Source organism: Melopsittacus undulatus, chromosome 3 (assembly GCF_012275295.1).
Source record: "Melopsittacus undulatus isolate bMelUnd1 chromosome 3, bMelUnd1.mat.Z, whole genome shotgun sequence".
Taxonomy (NCBI): domain Eukaryota; kingdom Metazoa; phylum Chordata; class Aves; order Psittaciformes; family Psittaculidae; genus Melopsittacus; species Melopsittacus undulatus.
In genome coordinates, this window is record NC_047529.1 from 65,721,019 (window position 1) to 65,738,754 (window position 17,736).

Genomic DNA, 17,736 nt, shown 5'->3' on the forward strand with positions numbered 1-17,736 from the left:
ACTGACAGAAAATGCTCACATGAGTTCCAGGGTTTCAGTCATTTAAATCAATGTAAAAGTTCCTCTCAAATTCAGACATAAACAAATTGGATCCAGAAAGATATATTATGACATCTAATTTTCATTGATGTAACTGCAAGTGGAAAGCTTCTGGATATCAGCTACTCTTGAATGGTGACCATTTGAATATGTGAATCATACTATTTGCTCACAACTTTCTTTTTACTATAACTCAGTGCAGAGGCAAGTTTATAGAAAGTAATCTAAAATATTTTTACAAACAAATGGGAACTCTTTAATGAAATGCATTTGTGTGATGACCATGTCAAATTTACACAGGACTAGATAAGAGAGTGTAGGGTACACTATAACATGCATCTAACTGCTGGGCTGGGCAGCTAAGGAGTGAAATCTTCACTTTTCTTCTCCTTATCTTTATTAGAAAGGTTTTTATATCCCAAACACCTGAGTATTTTTTTTTCTAATGCTGACTCTGTTATCAGTAGTTTTTCTGTGAGCTTTGCTTCAGTAGTAGTCTTTGCACCCTCGTCTTACCTCCTCCTTTTCCCATCTATAATATAAGCTCTGTAGTTGAAACGATAAGCAGCCCAAATATGTAAAGAAATACAATGACAATTGATAGCAAAATAGTGCAATCATGGAATATGCAGTAGTTCTCTTCTGCACGTCTACAACTGAGTAAGAAAAAAAAGCATGGAAAATAGCTTAAGGGATTAGGAAAGCTTCTGGGTACTTTAGCATCTTAAAACCACCGGTCCTTGCTGAAACAGGCTTTTTCAACCCCAGCTTCTGCTGAGTCATAGAGTTTGCTGCTTTTGAAGGTTGAAGTAGCTTGGCTCAAAATTGAAGTTGTTCTGGAAAAGTTCAAGCCTTCACTAATGACTGTATTTGCATGCTATGCTCAGTGGTATTTACATATAATAGGACACTCTCCACAGGGAGGCCTCTTCAAAACACAGGCTCTGCTTACACTTCGAATTTCCTTATGCAAAGGGGAATATTCAGAATTATCTATGCATCATTACTTCAAAGTGTTTCACTGGGAGTACTCTGCCATATATTTGGGAGACTCATCATAGTTGTTTGAAAGCTGAATATATAGCCAACTGTAAGATTGTCACCTCGGTTTTGTGTGTGGAGGGGAAGAAGTATTACTCAGGCAAGAATTCTACCTGGTGTGACCTGGTGTGCTCCTATTGAAGACAAGGAATTTCTGTTGAGTGACTTGAGATGAAAACCCTCCTCTGAGCTTAGTACCTTCTTTCATTCAAGGTTCTACAGTTTTACTTCAGGGGCACACAGAGGATCCAACCATGAATCCATGGGCCTTGTGTAACTTGCTGAGGTCTAAGGCAATCTCTGATGAATTTGTTCTGCCTCCATTTTGGCTGTTGGTACCCCCCAGCTCTGTGGACTTTGGGCTGACTGTAGCATTCAGTCCTTCAGTTGTAGATGGATGTTCAGTTAGTGCTATCAAAGTACATGAGTAGAGAAAGTGTATTGTTTCCTGTATGATTTCCTGTAGAATCAAGGCAGAATAGTCAATTGCCATTTCTTGTCCTAAAAAGTAAAGGTGTGAAAAGACTTCTGCATGGACGACCGTGAAAATTGTAGAAATTCCCTCTTCCATTCTAGCTGTGGCTTCTGTTGGGAGCCATAACATCCTGTTAATCTTCTCCACTCCTCCATGCAGCCATCTTCTCCCACTGCCCACTTCTTTTCTGCGTATCACTTATGAAATAGGTGTTTAATGTTTTGTACTGAAAAAGCTTTCTGCAGTGATTATTTTCCCTTGTGTCATGTTGTAAGAAGCACTTAAATATCTTGGAATATGCTGCTCCATTAAATATTTATAAATTAATAAGATGGTGTTTCTCCTACTTCATTCATTCAGAATGACTGAATTAATTCTATTTCCTTGAGAATGAATCTTACAGGTGTTAAGTACTATAAGTTTTGGCTGAGAGCTTAGAAAGCAATTTTGTATCTCACCTCATGAGAGTCCACATTTGCTTCAATCACTTTCTTTTTCTTAGTATCTTATAATTAAGGAGACAGCAAAGGAACTCAGAATGCTAGCTATCTACCTTAACGAGATGCAGTGAAAGTTCGAAGAGATGGAATTTGTCCAAATCTTCCTCCTACCTTAGTCCCAAAGGGACTTAAAGCTAGGTATCCACTAATGATTATGTATGCTATATAAACAATAATACCTGGAGTTGCACTGATATGGCACTTTTCATCTTCAAAGTACTTTGAAAACCCTATGTAATTAGTGTGCTGTGAAGTCATCTCTTGTGATGCTGCATGAACTCCAGTACTACCCACTGTGGGAGCCAAAAAGGGAATCTGAACTGCCACACCGATTATACATATAACCTGCATTATCATTACCAAATGAAATTGAAAATGCTGAACAAGGTTGTTTTAGAACTTCATGCAGGAGGAGGATCCACAGCTAGCAGGAAGCCAGTCTCCCTAAGATAAGGAAACAGGAATGTTTTCTTTGCTGGTAATCTACTACTTCAGATCTCTAAACACATTTTACCTTGAACTATGTCTCACTCAAGCTGGCAGCAGATCACAGGTAGATTACCTCATTACATAGAGTCTTCATTTGCATGTGACTAGAATTCATCCAGTTTTTCTCTGGGTTTTTTTTTTTTATTAAAAATCTGCAATTTGATGAAATCAAAAGGGGTTTAGACATGATAAATATAACATTAAATAGGTTTCTACAGGTTTTAGTAAGACTCTAGGGGAGAAAATTATCTGGAGTGCAACATCGGGAATTGACAATCCAGCCAATCACAATTTAAAGGCTATAGTATTGTCCACGTATTTCCAACATGCTTACAACAGGCCCTTGTAAATGTTCAGGAGCTTGCTCTTCAAACAAGTTTAGCATTTGCTGGAGATTATCATCCCACTGTAAGTTTGCAAACAGCCTTTTCAAAACTACAACATTAAGAAAACTGAAAAAAAAGAGCAGTAGGCAGTAGTGGCCTATTCAACCTGGTGAATATAACAATGAAGAGGAACAGAACATTTTGGATAAAGAAAACTTGGACTTTCTTGGTGTGAACTTTAATAGTGCCTGTCTTCACCAGAATTGTACTCTGACTCATATGTTATTTTCTCAGCAGAAAGGCTAATGTGCTTCATTTGCCTTTTCCAAATACATCTCCCTGATAGAGATTTAATAAGACAAATGGATACCTTCTAAACTATAGTATATATTAATGGGCATCTAAAGAATAATCTTGAGACTAGATTTAAAAGCTGCAATCAGACAGAAGCAGCTTCCTATGTAGTTAATGGATACATTCATCCACATGCCTTGGTTTTTGTTCCGTTTTAAGATCAGTTGGGTTTTTTAACAAATGTTGTTCTTCCCTGTTATATTTAAATATCATACAAAACCATAAACATAACCATATGTCAGAATGAGGTTTTTACCAGTGAGCGATGGTTTGGACTTAGTCTCTTTGCTTTTATTGCTGTTGCTTATTCCATTTGCTTTAGTTAAAATATATTGTCTCTACTTATTATATTGAGCATATTTTTGGCTACTCCTGGACTACTTAAGAAGAAGCCAGCACGTGCCCTCAAGAGTATGAGAGGTACCTCCCAAAGCTTCCCTTTTTCTTTCCCATGGTACATAAGGAGAGCTTCATCTGAATGGTCCCAACAATCAGGTATCTGCCAATAAGAAACAGTGTTTTGGAAAAGCAGCAAAGCAAGAAAAGGGCTGGGGAAGAGCAGCAAGATGAATCATTTGGGCAGTCCTTCCACATTTCAAGCAACCAGAGCTGTTTCAGTCCTCTAGCAAGAGAAGTGAGCCTTCCACGCCAGCTATTTTTACAGTGGTGGAGCTGCAGGTCTCAGAGCAGGAGGAAGGAAAGGGAGTGACTAGGAACAGCCACATAAGAGGTGGTGTAGGGAAAAAAGCTGGCAACCAGGAAACGGATGTTTGAAAAGAAAGAGTTGTACTACAGTAGCTGTTCTGTGATCTTCCCATATACAACAATAAAGGAACTCTGAATTTGAGATTACTGTGTGGAAGGTGTTGGAGGTGAGAAAGTTGGAGATTAAGAGTCTCCAGGAGCTCCTGGAGTTCCTTTGGGCTTGACAGGGCACTCTTTTGAAACATGCAATGAATAAGTATTTCAGCAGATAAATGCTGAACGGCTTCACAGTTCTACCTAACAGTGTACAGCCGTATTGAGGCATGCTGTCCAGCGAAAGGGTAGGAAGAGGAAATTTATGAAGGGTATGAAGAACAAACTTATGCTCCCCTTTTTTTTTCTCTTTGTTTAACACATTCAGACTGCTCATTTTCAAGACCATTTTTACAGCCATATTTTCCCACTGTCACTCCTGTTGGACCCCTGTTTGGCCCTCCTTTGTTATTTATCTGTTGGTGCTTCCTTTTTTTCCCTCCACTCACTGGTAAGGTATAGGCTGTGTGGCTGAGCATGGTACGACTATCCAGAGGAAAAGCCAGCCTTGGGTCTGAGGGCAATATTTCCACATCCTAGCGACGCTGTGGCTGACTCAGTGTGTCCCAAGAGAAGGTGATGTTACTGGCTGGGGCTGGGTGCTGCAGCAGTGTGGCTGTCACACCCTGCCTGCCGCGCTGAGTCACCAGAAGCACAGGCGCAGGATGCTGCAGCTCAGAGATGGGCAATCACAGGGAACAGCACAGCAGACCTGCCAGGCATCCTCTTCCATGCTGCTCATTCTCTTAGTCTTTACTTAATCTCTGGGATCCCATCTGTGCTCTGTGGCGTTTCACCTTGTTTTCCATTGCTCTGGGCAAGCTTTTCAAACTGTGAGCTTTTCAGGCATTCCTTGTCAAGTGTAAATAGACCATTTGCAGCAGAATGCAAATTGGGTAATTGATCTTTAGATGTATTGGGCAAAGGAGGAAGATGCATTTTGCAGGCTTTTAGAACCAAAATGTCAGAGAACTGATTCTTTTGGCACCTGCATATTCTTGGGACCTTTGATCAATTTACAGTTGAATGAATGGAAGTCTTAGGTACATTTCTGTAGGCAACATTCATCAGGAATGTACATACTTCCCATATATATTTTTATTTCCTCTATTCAGTCCTGAAAAACGTAAAACCAGCATACATTTTCTGAAGTCCGTAGTGAAGTATCTCAGGGTGACCTGATGTCACCCACAATGCTTAAAATCTGAACTGGGCCTTGTCAGTGACTACATGTCACTGGGAGAAGACTCAGGAAATTTTCAGTCTGTGACTAAATGACCATGAGTGCTAGATTTCCTTCCTGAAAAATGCTGATTGTACTCCCATTCCTTGACTACCTTATATATGGAAGCTGTAAGGCTTGAGAACAAGGAGGTGACTAGTGTTGTGCAGAACTAGGCTTAACTGAGGCACAGGGAGAGCTTACCTTTGGAGAAGGGATAACGTCATTGCTCTGGGCTGCCTACCTCGTCCTCACACAGGAAGATCTGGCCTGATGATCAGTCAGTTCCTGCAGAGATTTCATGTGTAAATAGGTATTCTAAACAAGTTCTAACCAGTAATAATTTAAACCAAATCTCACTGTAACCTAGTGGCTCAGAAGCTGATGCATGAATTGGTCTGTTCTCTGTGTAGTGCAGGTGGAACAGGCAGCTGAGCACCTTGTCGGCCATCCCTGTGAACACCATCATCGTTTGTCTGTCAGAAATACATAGACAAATTCAAGTACCAAATACCCCTGGTACACTTGAGTATAGCTGGTCAGAAGGTTTTCTGGTTTCCATAGGCATCTAATTTTGCAGGAGCAAAATGGAAAGTGGAATTCTGTGGAATTCCAGCTGAAAATGTTAGTGAAAAAGGGACTGTGCTCTTTTGGAAAAGCTACCCTAGGTCTTCGTGGCAGCTGCTGTCCGGACTAAGCACTCCTGGCTGAATTCCAGGGTACTTTAAAGGTCCCATAATGTACCATGGCCAGCACTCTTGTATATTCCTATGGTGCATCCTGGAAAATCCAAAATATGTTGCACCAGAGGGAATATTCTTTTCCATTCATGAATATTCACAAGTACTCAAAACCCAACCTGACCATGGAACTGGATATATAAAACGTCTTGCAAGTTTTTTTCAGTAAATGCCCTGATTAATTTATGTGTCCTAATCAATAATGATAATAGTGTCATGTTTAAGGCTGATGACTGAAGATAAACAGAAAGGGGGTACAGGGTGAAACAATTTGGGACAGCAGCTATTTGCCATCTGCATTTATGCCATCTTTTGCTTACTGAGGTGTTACTGTGGCACAGAAAAACAAAACTCAGTATCAAAAGCTACAAACAAACAAACAAACAAACAAACGAACGTAATATCCTGTCTAATATTGCTACATTTTTTAACAGCTGCTTCACAGGTGGAGAAATATTGCAGGTGGTGATTTTCATGTTGGGTGCCAGGCTCACCACAGGTATCTCAATGAGGATCATGTGTCCCCATGGAGAATCTGATTGAAAGGAAAACAGGTGGCTGAATTGCAAAAAAAAAGAAAGAAACTGGTCTAACTTCTGCTGAGAACTCCTGTGGCAGGGTGGGGAGATGCAGTGGTGATGCTTACGTGCCTGAAACCTCGCCAGCGTTGGCCATCTGGTTGCTCCTGCACTTGATGAATCGGCTCTCAGAATACCTCCTGCACATACCTTTTCTTGATGCTTTGGGTGAATGCTACCTCAGTCTATTTTTAACAGCTACGCTTTCCATGATTAGATTTTAATGCTATTTATTTATTCAAACTGAACCAAACAATTCCACATAAGCTGAACATTCCAGTGGGCATCATGCTTGGCCACGCAGAGGAGTCTAAATCTAGTTCAAATTACATTCCTTGAATGGTAGAAAAAGCTGGGTCATGTGCCGAAGCTTGGTGAGGAATAACAGAGTCATTCTTTCATAGATTGCAAAAACTTTTTTATGGAAAGACAAACAAGTTAAAGGTCTCTCAATGACTGCACTGTCTATACATAGCAATTACCCCTTGCTTTCTCCCCTCCTGCTCCTAGTTGAAGGTGTAGTGCTTTACAGTCTTATCATCTGCCAAAATGGAGCCAGGTACTCTGTATGTTCACTGAAGTTAAAGGGAATTAAAGGCCTATGATAATTAGACTCAATGTCTCAGTTATGTCCTTGCAGATATCTGGGAGTGTGAGGCTTTTAGCTTCCTCCCTCCTGCATAGATAGTAAAGGCAGGTATGAAAATTAGGTGTCTTTCAAAAACATCTTTTCCCAGACAAAAAGAGCATCTCCCCACATCTGTGGCATCTCTGTTTTCAAGGCTTTGTGCTAGGATTACAAGGCTTCCTGGTAGGAAGGGTGAACACACTTACTATTTGCATCCATGTTAATGAAGTAAATTATTGGTGTTAAAATTAGCAGTGGGCTGTTTTAGTTAAAAGAAGAATTGTCCTGGATTGGTGCCAATCCTCAAACTAAATTCAAGCCAATTTTATTTTTAAGTTTTAAAAGTAATAAAAAGTAATGAGCATGCAATATGTATATAGACATACACACAGGGAGTAGCTCAGGGATTAGAAAAAGATGTATTTCGCATCTGGATCCCCGGTTTTGCACATGCATATGCATGCAAGTAACTTTACTCATGTGAACTACCCCCTGGTGCCATGCATATTTCCTGTCTAATCAGGCAGCAACATATACAAAAGGCTTTAATGCATAAGGGCTCTCTAACCTGCAGAACATCACTGCTTGATGCATCAAGTGAAGAAAGCCGACACTTGTTAATAGGACAAAGCTGGCACCAATTAAACCACATCCAGCGCATTGACTTCACTTGCTGGAAGCAGAGTCATCCCCAAGTGTTGTGTTAGGGAGTACAGCCAGCCCTGCCTACAGCAGGATGTGGCTTCCAAATATCACGCGTTGCATATAATCTATTGCGTAAACCGGGGGGGGGGGGGGGAGGGAATGATGGGTGGAAGGGGTGAGGCTGTGAAGCTGTGGCCTCAGAGAGGAAGATCGATTGGGTGTATGTGGGGAGCATGGGGTTTATTTTGAGGAGTGGGGGGAAGGGAGGGTTGTCCATGTACATTATTTCACACATCATAAACTTCATTTCTCGGGGATTTTATTTTAGCAGTCCAGAAACAGATCACTCCCATGTGAGGTTTCATAGCACCAAACTGCGAACATAAGGATTGGGGGTTTTGTTTGGATTTTTTGTTTTAATCTTCAACTGCTTCAGGGTTGGTGCGTGTCTATGCCTCTGCAATTGTATGCATGTGCAACAATCGTGTGAGGGTGTGAGAATGCCTAAATTTAGACTGTCTGCCTAAACTTTAATCAAAATAGTTTCATGGCTACTGCAGCTCTGACCTGGCCTATAGAGAGTGACACATGGTGCCAACCAGCACAACTGCATGATTTCTCCTCGTAGGAACAGGTCAACAAGGGCATTGCCCAGTGCAAACCTGGGCTCTCAGGAAAATATACTTAACTTCCTCTTTACAGGTCCAGAAACCCTTTACTACAACTGCTATCTTGTATTTCCACCAAACTATTAGCTTTCCACAGCTCTTGCTTAGATGTATCTTCTAGAGTGGAAATGTGGCTTTATAACTACCATCTTTCAAATTAATCATAGAATCACAGAATCATAGAATAGTTAGGGTTGGAAAGGACCTTAAGATCATCTAGTTCCAACCCCCCTGCCATGAGCAGGGACACCTCACACTAAACCATATCACCCAAGGCTTCATCCAACCTGGCCCTGAACACCACTGGGGATGGAGCATTCACTACCTCCCTGGGCAACCCATTCCAGTACCTCAACACCCTCACAGTAAAGAATTTCTTCCTTATATCCAATCTAAACCTCACCTGTTTAAGTTTTAACCCGTTACTCCTTGTCTGATCACTACAGTCCCTAATGAATAGTCCCTCCCCAGCATCCCTGTAGGCCCCCTTCAGATGCTGGAAGGCTGCTATGAGGTCTCCATGCAGCCTTGCCTTCTCCAGGCTGAACAGCCCCAACTTTCTCAGCCTGTCTTCATATGGGAGGTGCTCCAGTCCCTTGATCATCCTTGTGGCCCTCCTCTGGACTTGTTCTAACAGTACCATGTCCTTTTTATGTTGAGGACACCAGAACTGCACACAGTACTCCAAGTGAGGTCTCACGAGAGCAGAGTAGAGGGGCGAGATCACCTCCTTGGACCTGCTGGTCACACATGAACATCCTTCACGTGTTCCTTTTCTTGCAGGAATAGTAAGGTAACACTTTGGCTCTGTATCTAAGAGTGGATGAGCAATGGAGCCTGCTAGAAGTAGCACCTAAGTATACAGTTCTAACTGTTGGATTTGTAAAATAAACATCTTGAAAGTGCTGACACACACAAAAACTTTTCCTGGCTGCAAGGGAATGTTGGGTGAACTGCTTCAAGCTCCTGCAAGTACTAGCAAATCAGCATGGTATCAAGTATACAGGAGTGAGGAATTCAGTGATGAGCTCCCAGTAGGAAAAGAACAGGAACCTCTAGTTCTGCTCTGAATATGATTGATGTCTTGATATCTTGTGAATTAAATCCTAGTGTATCAAGTTGCCAAGTTTACTCTAAACATGAGTATTTATCTCCATCTGTACACTTAAAACAGTCAGCACTATGAAACAGCTTCTTGAACAGCTCTCACTCTGCCTTATTATGTAGCATCTATGTTGAACATAAGACTTTTTTGTGCAAAAAGTAATAAAACACAGTAAAACTGCAAGAGACCAAGTTGTAAAATGAAATTAAAATACTGCCTGAGGACCTCCCTGAAACAAGCTGAGTTGCAAACACTTTAAATTCATCTTAATTGGGCCATATGGTCCAGTATTTAAGCAAAGGCATGTATTTTGTTTGGCCAGAGTGTTCAGGAGAAACTTTAGGAAAGCCTTCATGGCCCTGATGAAATCTGTGATCAGCTGATGGAAATGTTTACCTCATAATAAACATGAAAGACTGCCCTGCACAGAAATGACACACAGGAGTTCATCACTGTGCAGCTTTATAAAAACAGCTGCAATTCCTGTATCTGTTGTGTTACTCCCAAGTCTCTTGGGAAAAACTAAGACAGGCTTCTGAGACATTGCCCAGAAGGAAGGATGGTACAGGATTTATCACTCTTGAGGCAAGTATGCAGAGGAAAAGGGTTTCCAGAAGCCTTCTGGCCACTGACTCTCATGCCAGTGATGGCCTCTGCACTGGGAAAGCCGTCGTATTGTGGCCCCTGCACAAGTTCGCTGCATCATCCCCTATCTCCCTGTTTAGTGGACTGTGGGACCCTCGCTGGCAGTGGCAGTGGGACAGTGTAAGCTCTACTTCTCTTTGGTCTAGTGCAACAAAGATCAGAAAAGATCAGTGAGAAAGACCACCTGCACTAGCCCAGGCAGCAAATAGAATCATAGAATCATAGGATCAACTATGCTTGGAAAAGACCCTTAAGATCATAAAGTCCAGCCAATATCCCAGCACTGCCAAGACCACTGCTAAACTGTGTCACTAAGGACCTCATCTACACAGTTCTTGAACAGTTCCAAGGACAGTGATTCCGCCACTTCCCTGGGTAGCCTGTTCCAATATCTGAATATCCAGCCTAAACCTCCCCTGGCACAGCTTGAGGCAGTTACCTCTTGTCTTATCAGTTGTTACTTGAGAAAAGAGATCAGCCACCTTCTTGCTCCAGCCTCCTTTCAGGTAGTTGTAGAAAGTCATAAGTTCCCCCCAAGTCTTATGTCCAGACTGAGCAATGCAATAGTGTTGTAGGTCCAAACTGAGCAATGCAGCAGTATTGTAGATCCAAACTGAGCAATGCAGCGTGGAAGCCAGGATCTGCCTGTGAATGAAGGCAGATCAGGGAGTAGCAAGGGAAAGGCTGTTACATATTAAGCCCATGAGCTGCACTCATGCACCAATCATACTGTTAACCTGAGGGAGATAGCATTCCTGTACACTTATGACAGATATGTTTCCTATTGCGTTTGACGTCATGTACACATGGGAGATAATAGTTTCTATTTTCATGAGAATATTGATCCAAGAGAATCACAGCCTATCAGGACCTTTTTCTTCCATCTCCACAAAACCAAGAATTATAGCTATTTAACTTAGGTTCACTAGGTGACTCATTGTGTTGTGCATTCAATATATTTCACAAGGACAATGCTACATCTCTTCTCAATCAGTAATTTAAAAGAGCTGTTTGTGACATGCGAGCTACAAACAATCTTTCTGTGAGCCACTGTCTTATGTCCTGATCAGCCCTGTCGTATTTTCTTGTTCTTAAATGCCTCATCTTAAAAATATGAGTCAACATAAATAACTTTGAATCTGTGTTACCTTATTAATCAATGACGGGTGACTCTACCCATAAAATATTTACACAGCAGTCTTTTGCTAGTAATGTATTTTCACATTACTTAGTAATTTAAATCATGTCAACTCCTTCCAAATAGTAGAAGCAATCCAAACATGGAACTGATGTTGACCTTAAAAGGCTACTCCTCTTTATTTTAAGTCAAGCAGCAATCATTACCACAGATTATCCCTGGGCATTCTTCATACAACCCCTTATCAGCAATGCCCCCAAATATAACTCTAAAGAAAATAGTAGATGGAAGAGGCTGATGCTACATGAACAGCATGCCCTTTAAGGGAGCTTATGGAAGACTATATGGAAAATATATAATTTTAATATTAATGGGGTAAATCAGTGACATATTTTGCTTTTTTATAAAGTTAATGAATTGTGTGTTTGGCAATCTGAACCTTCATCTAATCTTTCTTTGAATCATAAGAGTATGCATGAGTATGCAATTGCATTTATTTATATTGACTATATGTATACACATGCATGGATGTTTTTATATAATGTATGTGTGTATTGGATAGAGTTTTTTTGTTTCTTCTTTCTGTTTTCAAAGCTCGTTTTCTTATTCTGTTATTAGGGGACCAGGTGATGGAGTAGGAAGAAAGGCATTGAATGTGTGTTTTGGAGTGCAACACATACTATGACCTTCTGGTAATGTAGACTGGGGAGAAATAGTGTCCTCCTTTTTCCCATGGCAATCAATAAAACTGAATTTTGGCTTCCTAAGCTATAGCACATTGACATGGCATGAGCTGGAGCTGGTAAAAGAATAGGTGAGTTGAATGTATTTATTTAGCCTGTGGATATTTGTATTATGCATGATATCTTTTGTGTGTTTAGCAGCAAAGGATAGTAGTCCCCATGTTGCTTAATAGATGACATGTCTCCTTTAGCAGACACTTAGCCCATTCAGCCAAAAAACTGATTACAATGCGTTATTAAAAGAAAAAGAACAATAGCAATAGCAAAATTCACAAGTCTACCCCTTGACTGCTTCTCCTTGTATCTCAAAGCAATTTTTCAAGGTGTGCAGTATAACCTGGAAAGTGGTCTGTCCATTAAAGGTAGTATCTTAATCACACTGTTCCCTGCAGACTGGAGCAGATTAGAGAAACAATAAAACCTCTGTCAGGTACAGGACAGAAAACTTGATAGCACCATACTCCTCAGGGGACAGGCAGGTATTGAAGGTTTTTGGGGCAGTTTTTGTGATCTTACTGACTTATTGTTCTGTTACTGTACCTCAAGGTTGTTACGTATTTTAATGTTGTGGGGGGAATAAAAAACCTCTTAAAATATTTTTGTCACCTTTATCTCTGTATTTCATGTATAGCAGTGTGGGAATTAAATATTGTCTTTTCCAAAGGACATGAAATACTCAAGAGAATGAATGCCATGAGTACAATCTGAAGCCGTAGGGGCTGTGAAAATTGCAGTTTGAATTTTGCCTTTTTTTTTTCTGTTTTCAATGTTGTAGCATTTTAGTCAGCCTTTGACTAGTCTTCATCTTGATCAAACAATCTATTGAAGAATTGAAATGTACTAAAAAGATTTATATTGAATTAAATTTTTTTAAATGAGTGTAGACATTCTTATTGTCCGTAATAGGTAAAGGTCACACAGTCTGTCTTGTGGTAAAGCAAGTCCACTGGCACTGAACATGAATGGAAGGGAATGATGCTTGATGACAATAGTGAAATGGAAGAAATGGATAGTAAGGCATTTGAAGTGATTGTTAAAAGTAGCACTGGTTGACCCAAAGACAGAGAGCAGCACAGTGCTCTCAAGTGGAAACCAGAGACACCTACCTCTAGGCCTTCCCAGGGCTAGAGGGATGGAGATGACTAACATGGGGTCTGTGACATGAAAGGGGAAACAGAAAAGGAGAACTTAATCTACTGATTTCATTGAACTGGCCAGAAACTTGCAGCTGAAATGGCAAGAATGCTGAGCAGCCCTGGCCAGAGCAATGGAGATTTCCAGTGTCCAGATGGTGGTAGCAGGAAAGCTGCTGAGAGACTCTGGGACAATTTATATGTAGCTGATGTTGAGTGATTTACAGTTGGAGCTTAGAAGCCCCATGATGGCAGATAACACTGAAGCAGGGACACCTGTGACAGTGTGAAGGGAGTGTTGGGGATGACATTTGTAGAGGGAGCTCTGCACAGTGATGACCTCTCCTGCAGAAACTTACCTGAAATGGTCATGGTTGACATAGGAGAAGGCAGAATAATTGCCTCAGCTGTTTTAGCTTTTATTCTTTCTTGTCAATCATCCTACTCCTCATGCATACAAAATTCCTATTTTTAGTGATGTGCTGAGACAAAAGTAGTGGTTCTCCTTCTTTTTTAGATACTTCATTTTCCAAGGCAAAATGTGGAAGCGGTCTAATTCTTCAGTAAGAATGTAAGCCTAATATTTTGAAGAAATGTAATCTTTCCTTTTAGTCAACAGTGGACACACTTGAAAAAAGGCAAGAATATAGCTAATAACATTGTAAAAACCCCAAAACAGATGGGGCTAATCCTGCAAATGAAATCAACTTCAATGTTATATTTCTATTTTTAATTTTATTTTCATGTCTATCAGAGATAGCATTTTTCACAATGCAGTTACTCATCTTAGGTTGGAGTTTGGATGATGAGATGAGTAAAATGTTTACAGGTCTTCACTGAATCAGGTTCTTGGAATGAAACATATGTGTCTATTCTGTTTTATTTTTTTAAAATAATATGTTTAATTATAATATTTATGATCTAGCAAATCTGACGCAGAAATAAAATTCCCTGTGGAGACAAGTATTGCAAAGATAGTGTTCAGCAGGAGCAGCAGTTAAGAACAGAACCACAGTTTTAGATGCAGAATAAAGTAGAAATGTGTGTTCAGCTGGAATTTTTTGAAGTCTGTCAAACATTTTTCAAATACCTACCAGCCGGACAGTCTTGTTCTTCTAATGCAAAGTCCAGTTTTCCTGACTCTGCTCACCATTCCAACCCTTGGATTTTCAGGATATGAGGCAATTTTCAACTGGATGCAGACAGGGTAGCACTGATTTTCTGCTACAGTATTCTATTTCAACATGGAAAATCATCACACAGGAGGAAGCCTGGTAAGTCCCCTTTACAGTTTCTGTCAAGGTTCTCTATAAGAAGGCCAAAGGCTACCTCTGATTGAATGTGGCAGGAGTAAGTTATGTGGTGGATCTGGGAGATTCCCATCTGTGGGAAATCAGAGTGGTGTAAGGAGGGGAAGCTGGGACACAGGGCAAGGGGTTTGTAGTCTTCTGCAACTTCTGTCAGTTATGTGTGATGAATGACTGTAAATTATTATCCCCTGCCTTTTCTTCTTGTTACAGATAGGAATTAAAGCCTCACAATATATACTGAGTGAAACGTGACCTAACAAAGCAGATGCCATTCTCTCCCAGAACATGTTGGGAGAAGTGTCAGGAGGTTTTAATTACTGACTGACTGGTAGATGGAAGGATGCTCCCTATGCAAGTCTCAGCCTTCTCCTGTTTCACCTGCCTGTTTCATTCAGTTGAAGATCCAAATCTTCACATACAATCTCCCAGATTTGTTCCAAGTTGCATAAATAGTATATGGCAGAGGGATAAAACACAAGGCTAAACAACTTGTCCTAGTCCTTTCCACTACTCCTAAAAACACCTGTGATATCTTTGTTAAACATTTTGGAGCTCTGGCAGTGTATAAGGTAAGGCTCAACCAGTCATTCTACATTTTTTTTTCAGTTCTGTGGTGGAATTGCTTGGAGGAAGAACTTTCTGGTGGAGCACAGTAGTAACATCAGTGATTAAAACAAAACCGATGTTAAAAGAGGAAGATGAGTAAGGCTGCCAAGTGAAATACTAGTGCATGAAATAAAGCTGAATTAATTATATTACATGTACATTATAATTTGATTTTTGATTATGTGATCACATATCTTTTTAAGAGGATCATCGCCTGATTCAATGCGTCTGATAGGCTGCACTCACGTAACGTACTAAACAATGTTCAGCCACATTCTCCTTGTTCAGTGTGTGGCCAGATGCCTTATTTACTGCAATCCTTTCTAAAATTAGAATTATTAATTTCCTCACAGGCCTTGATGTGTTTTGTGTTGTGCTTGTGTGAGAAGAGTGTTAAACCAGGAAAGGTGTGGGAAAGGGAGAATTGCAGGGACCCACACGCAAAACAAGGCTCAGGTGGGGATACCTCCAGCAACTGCTTGCAGCCAAGGAAATGCAGACAGCTCATGACTATGGGGCATCCTCTTGCAACATTCCTGTGAAAATCACACACTCAAATACTTCTCTGAAGTGGCTGTATACCAATGCATGTAGTACAGGAAATCAAGAGGAAGAATTAGAGATCTATGTGCAGTTGCTGGGCTTTGATCTCATTGCAATTACAGACATGGTGGGATAGCTCACATGGCTGGAATGTCATGAATGGCTACACACTTTTTAGGAAAGACAGGCAAGGAAGGCAAGGTGATGAAGTTGCCTTTTATGTGAGAGAACACCTAGAATGTATGGAGCTCTGTCTCAGGGTGGATGATGAGCAAGTCAAGAGCTTAGGGGTCAGGATTAAAAGGCAGAAAGGGTGACACTGTTGTGGATGTTTGCTACAGACCACCTGATGAGGAGGATGAAGTAGGTGAGGCCTTTTGCAGGCAGCTGTCCATCTTGAAGAAGAAACTACTGCAATTCCTTGTGTCATTTATTACCCATTTTCAGCCTCTATAGTGGCTGACATTGGTAGGTATCCTGCAACTGAGGTTTTCTTTACTGCACAGTATTGATGCAGCTCAAATCTTCCCTCATTTAGTTTAAAACCATTACCCCTTGCCCTGTCACAACAGGCCTTGCTCACAGGGAAAGGGAAAGACTTTTTAGCAGGGCCTGTTGCAATAGAATGAGAGGAATGGTTTTAAACTAACAGAGGGGTGATTCAGGCTGGATGTGAGGAAAAAAGTTTTTACACTGAGGGTGGTGAAATACTGGCATAGGTCACCCAGAGAGGTGGTGGATGTGCCACTCCTGGAGACATTCAAGGTCAGGCTGGATGGTGTTCTGGAAAACTTGATCTAGTTGAAGATGTCCCTGCTCATCGCAGGGGTGTTGGACTAGATGAGCTTTGAAGGTCCCTTCCAACCCAAACCATTCTATGATTCTATAGATTCTAAGAGGCCACTGTTACCATCTTGTAGGGGGAAAATAGATAATGTATAATTAAAGTCTGTAGCATAACGCTTATATACCAAGTTCTAAGTACCTGAGAACTGAGTTTTGCTGCTAGATAATGGTGTACCAGCTCTAGAAGTTATACCAAGAGTTTCAGGTGCCACCTTCACAAAGACAACTGATTTCCTAGGGGTGGCTTCAAAAGCCATTTGGAATATACTGAAGCAAACAGTCTTGAATTCATCTTTCTTATCTTTGTACTTCAGTGCAAAATTTCTTCTGTGATAGTATTTGAGGTCCTCACATCAGAACTGAACACTGCTGATATTCTGTCTTCAATATATGAGGCTAGTCTGTGTATAGTTTTATTCATCACTTTAATGGCATATTGCATTTAATGGCACCCAGATTTCCCACCTACAAGTGTTGTTGAAAAGAATTTTGTTTTGCTTCTTCAGGATTTCCAGCATATGATAGTTAAATTTCTGAGGAAAAGCCACAATACTGTTTATGTGCCAAATATTTACTCAGTGGAAAACAAGTAACACAGGACCTTTGATCAGTGTCTGCCCCTTTTTCTGGAATCAAATTTGTTTATCTAAAATAATTTTATACAAAATATCTTATTTGCTTAAAAAGCTGAATTCCACAGGTATAAGGTACTATGTATTTGCAACCATTGTGCATAGTGAAAGGTAAAGTGTTTTCTTCTTGGAGACAGGCAGTTTGCACTTTTACATGTGAAGGCACTGCCTTCACTTTACATGAAAAAGAGAACAATCACATTTTAGCAGCCATGATGTGATGTAGGGACATCTGGGGGTAATGACCTTTGGACGTAAAGAGCTTAGAGTGATTAAGGCAGGGAAAGAAGCCTGTGGAGTACCACAGGAAGGGTAGCCTCTGGTAGCTGAACCAGCACCGTGCCTGCCAGCATGAAGTTGATTGGTCATTATTTTTGAACTTGGTTGATCTGTCACTGTGAATTGATATCAGATCAGTGATTTGGACCACATGGTGAGTATCAGGAACCCTAAAACTGGATTTGCAATTTCATGGAGACATGGCCTAGGATTTTCCCTCGTGATTGTTGCCACACATATGTGCCTAACATAT

General features: G+C 40.7%; 1 long non-coding RNA gene across 1 annotated transcript; it reads left to right on the forward strand.

Annotated features, from left to right (window-relative positions):
- The first annotated feature begins 14,278 nt into the window (after positions 1-14,278).
- LOC115947407 (uncharacterized) lies at positions 14,279-15,332 on the forward strand. Its single transcript, XR_004081339.2, has 2 exons — positions 14,279-14,541; positions 15,184-15,332. It is a non-coding gene; the product is annotated as an uncharacterized lncRNA (long non-coding RNA).
- The last annotated feature ends 2,404 nt before the right edge of the window (positions 15,333-17,736 follow it).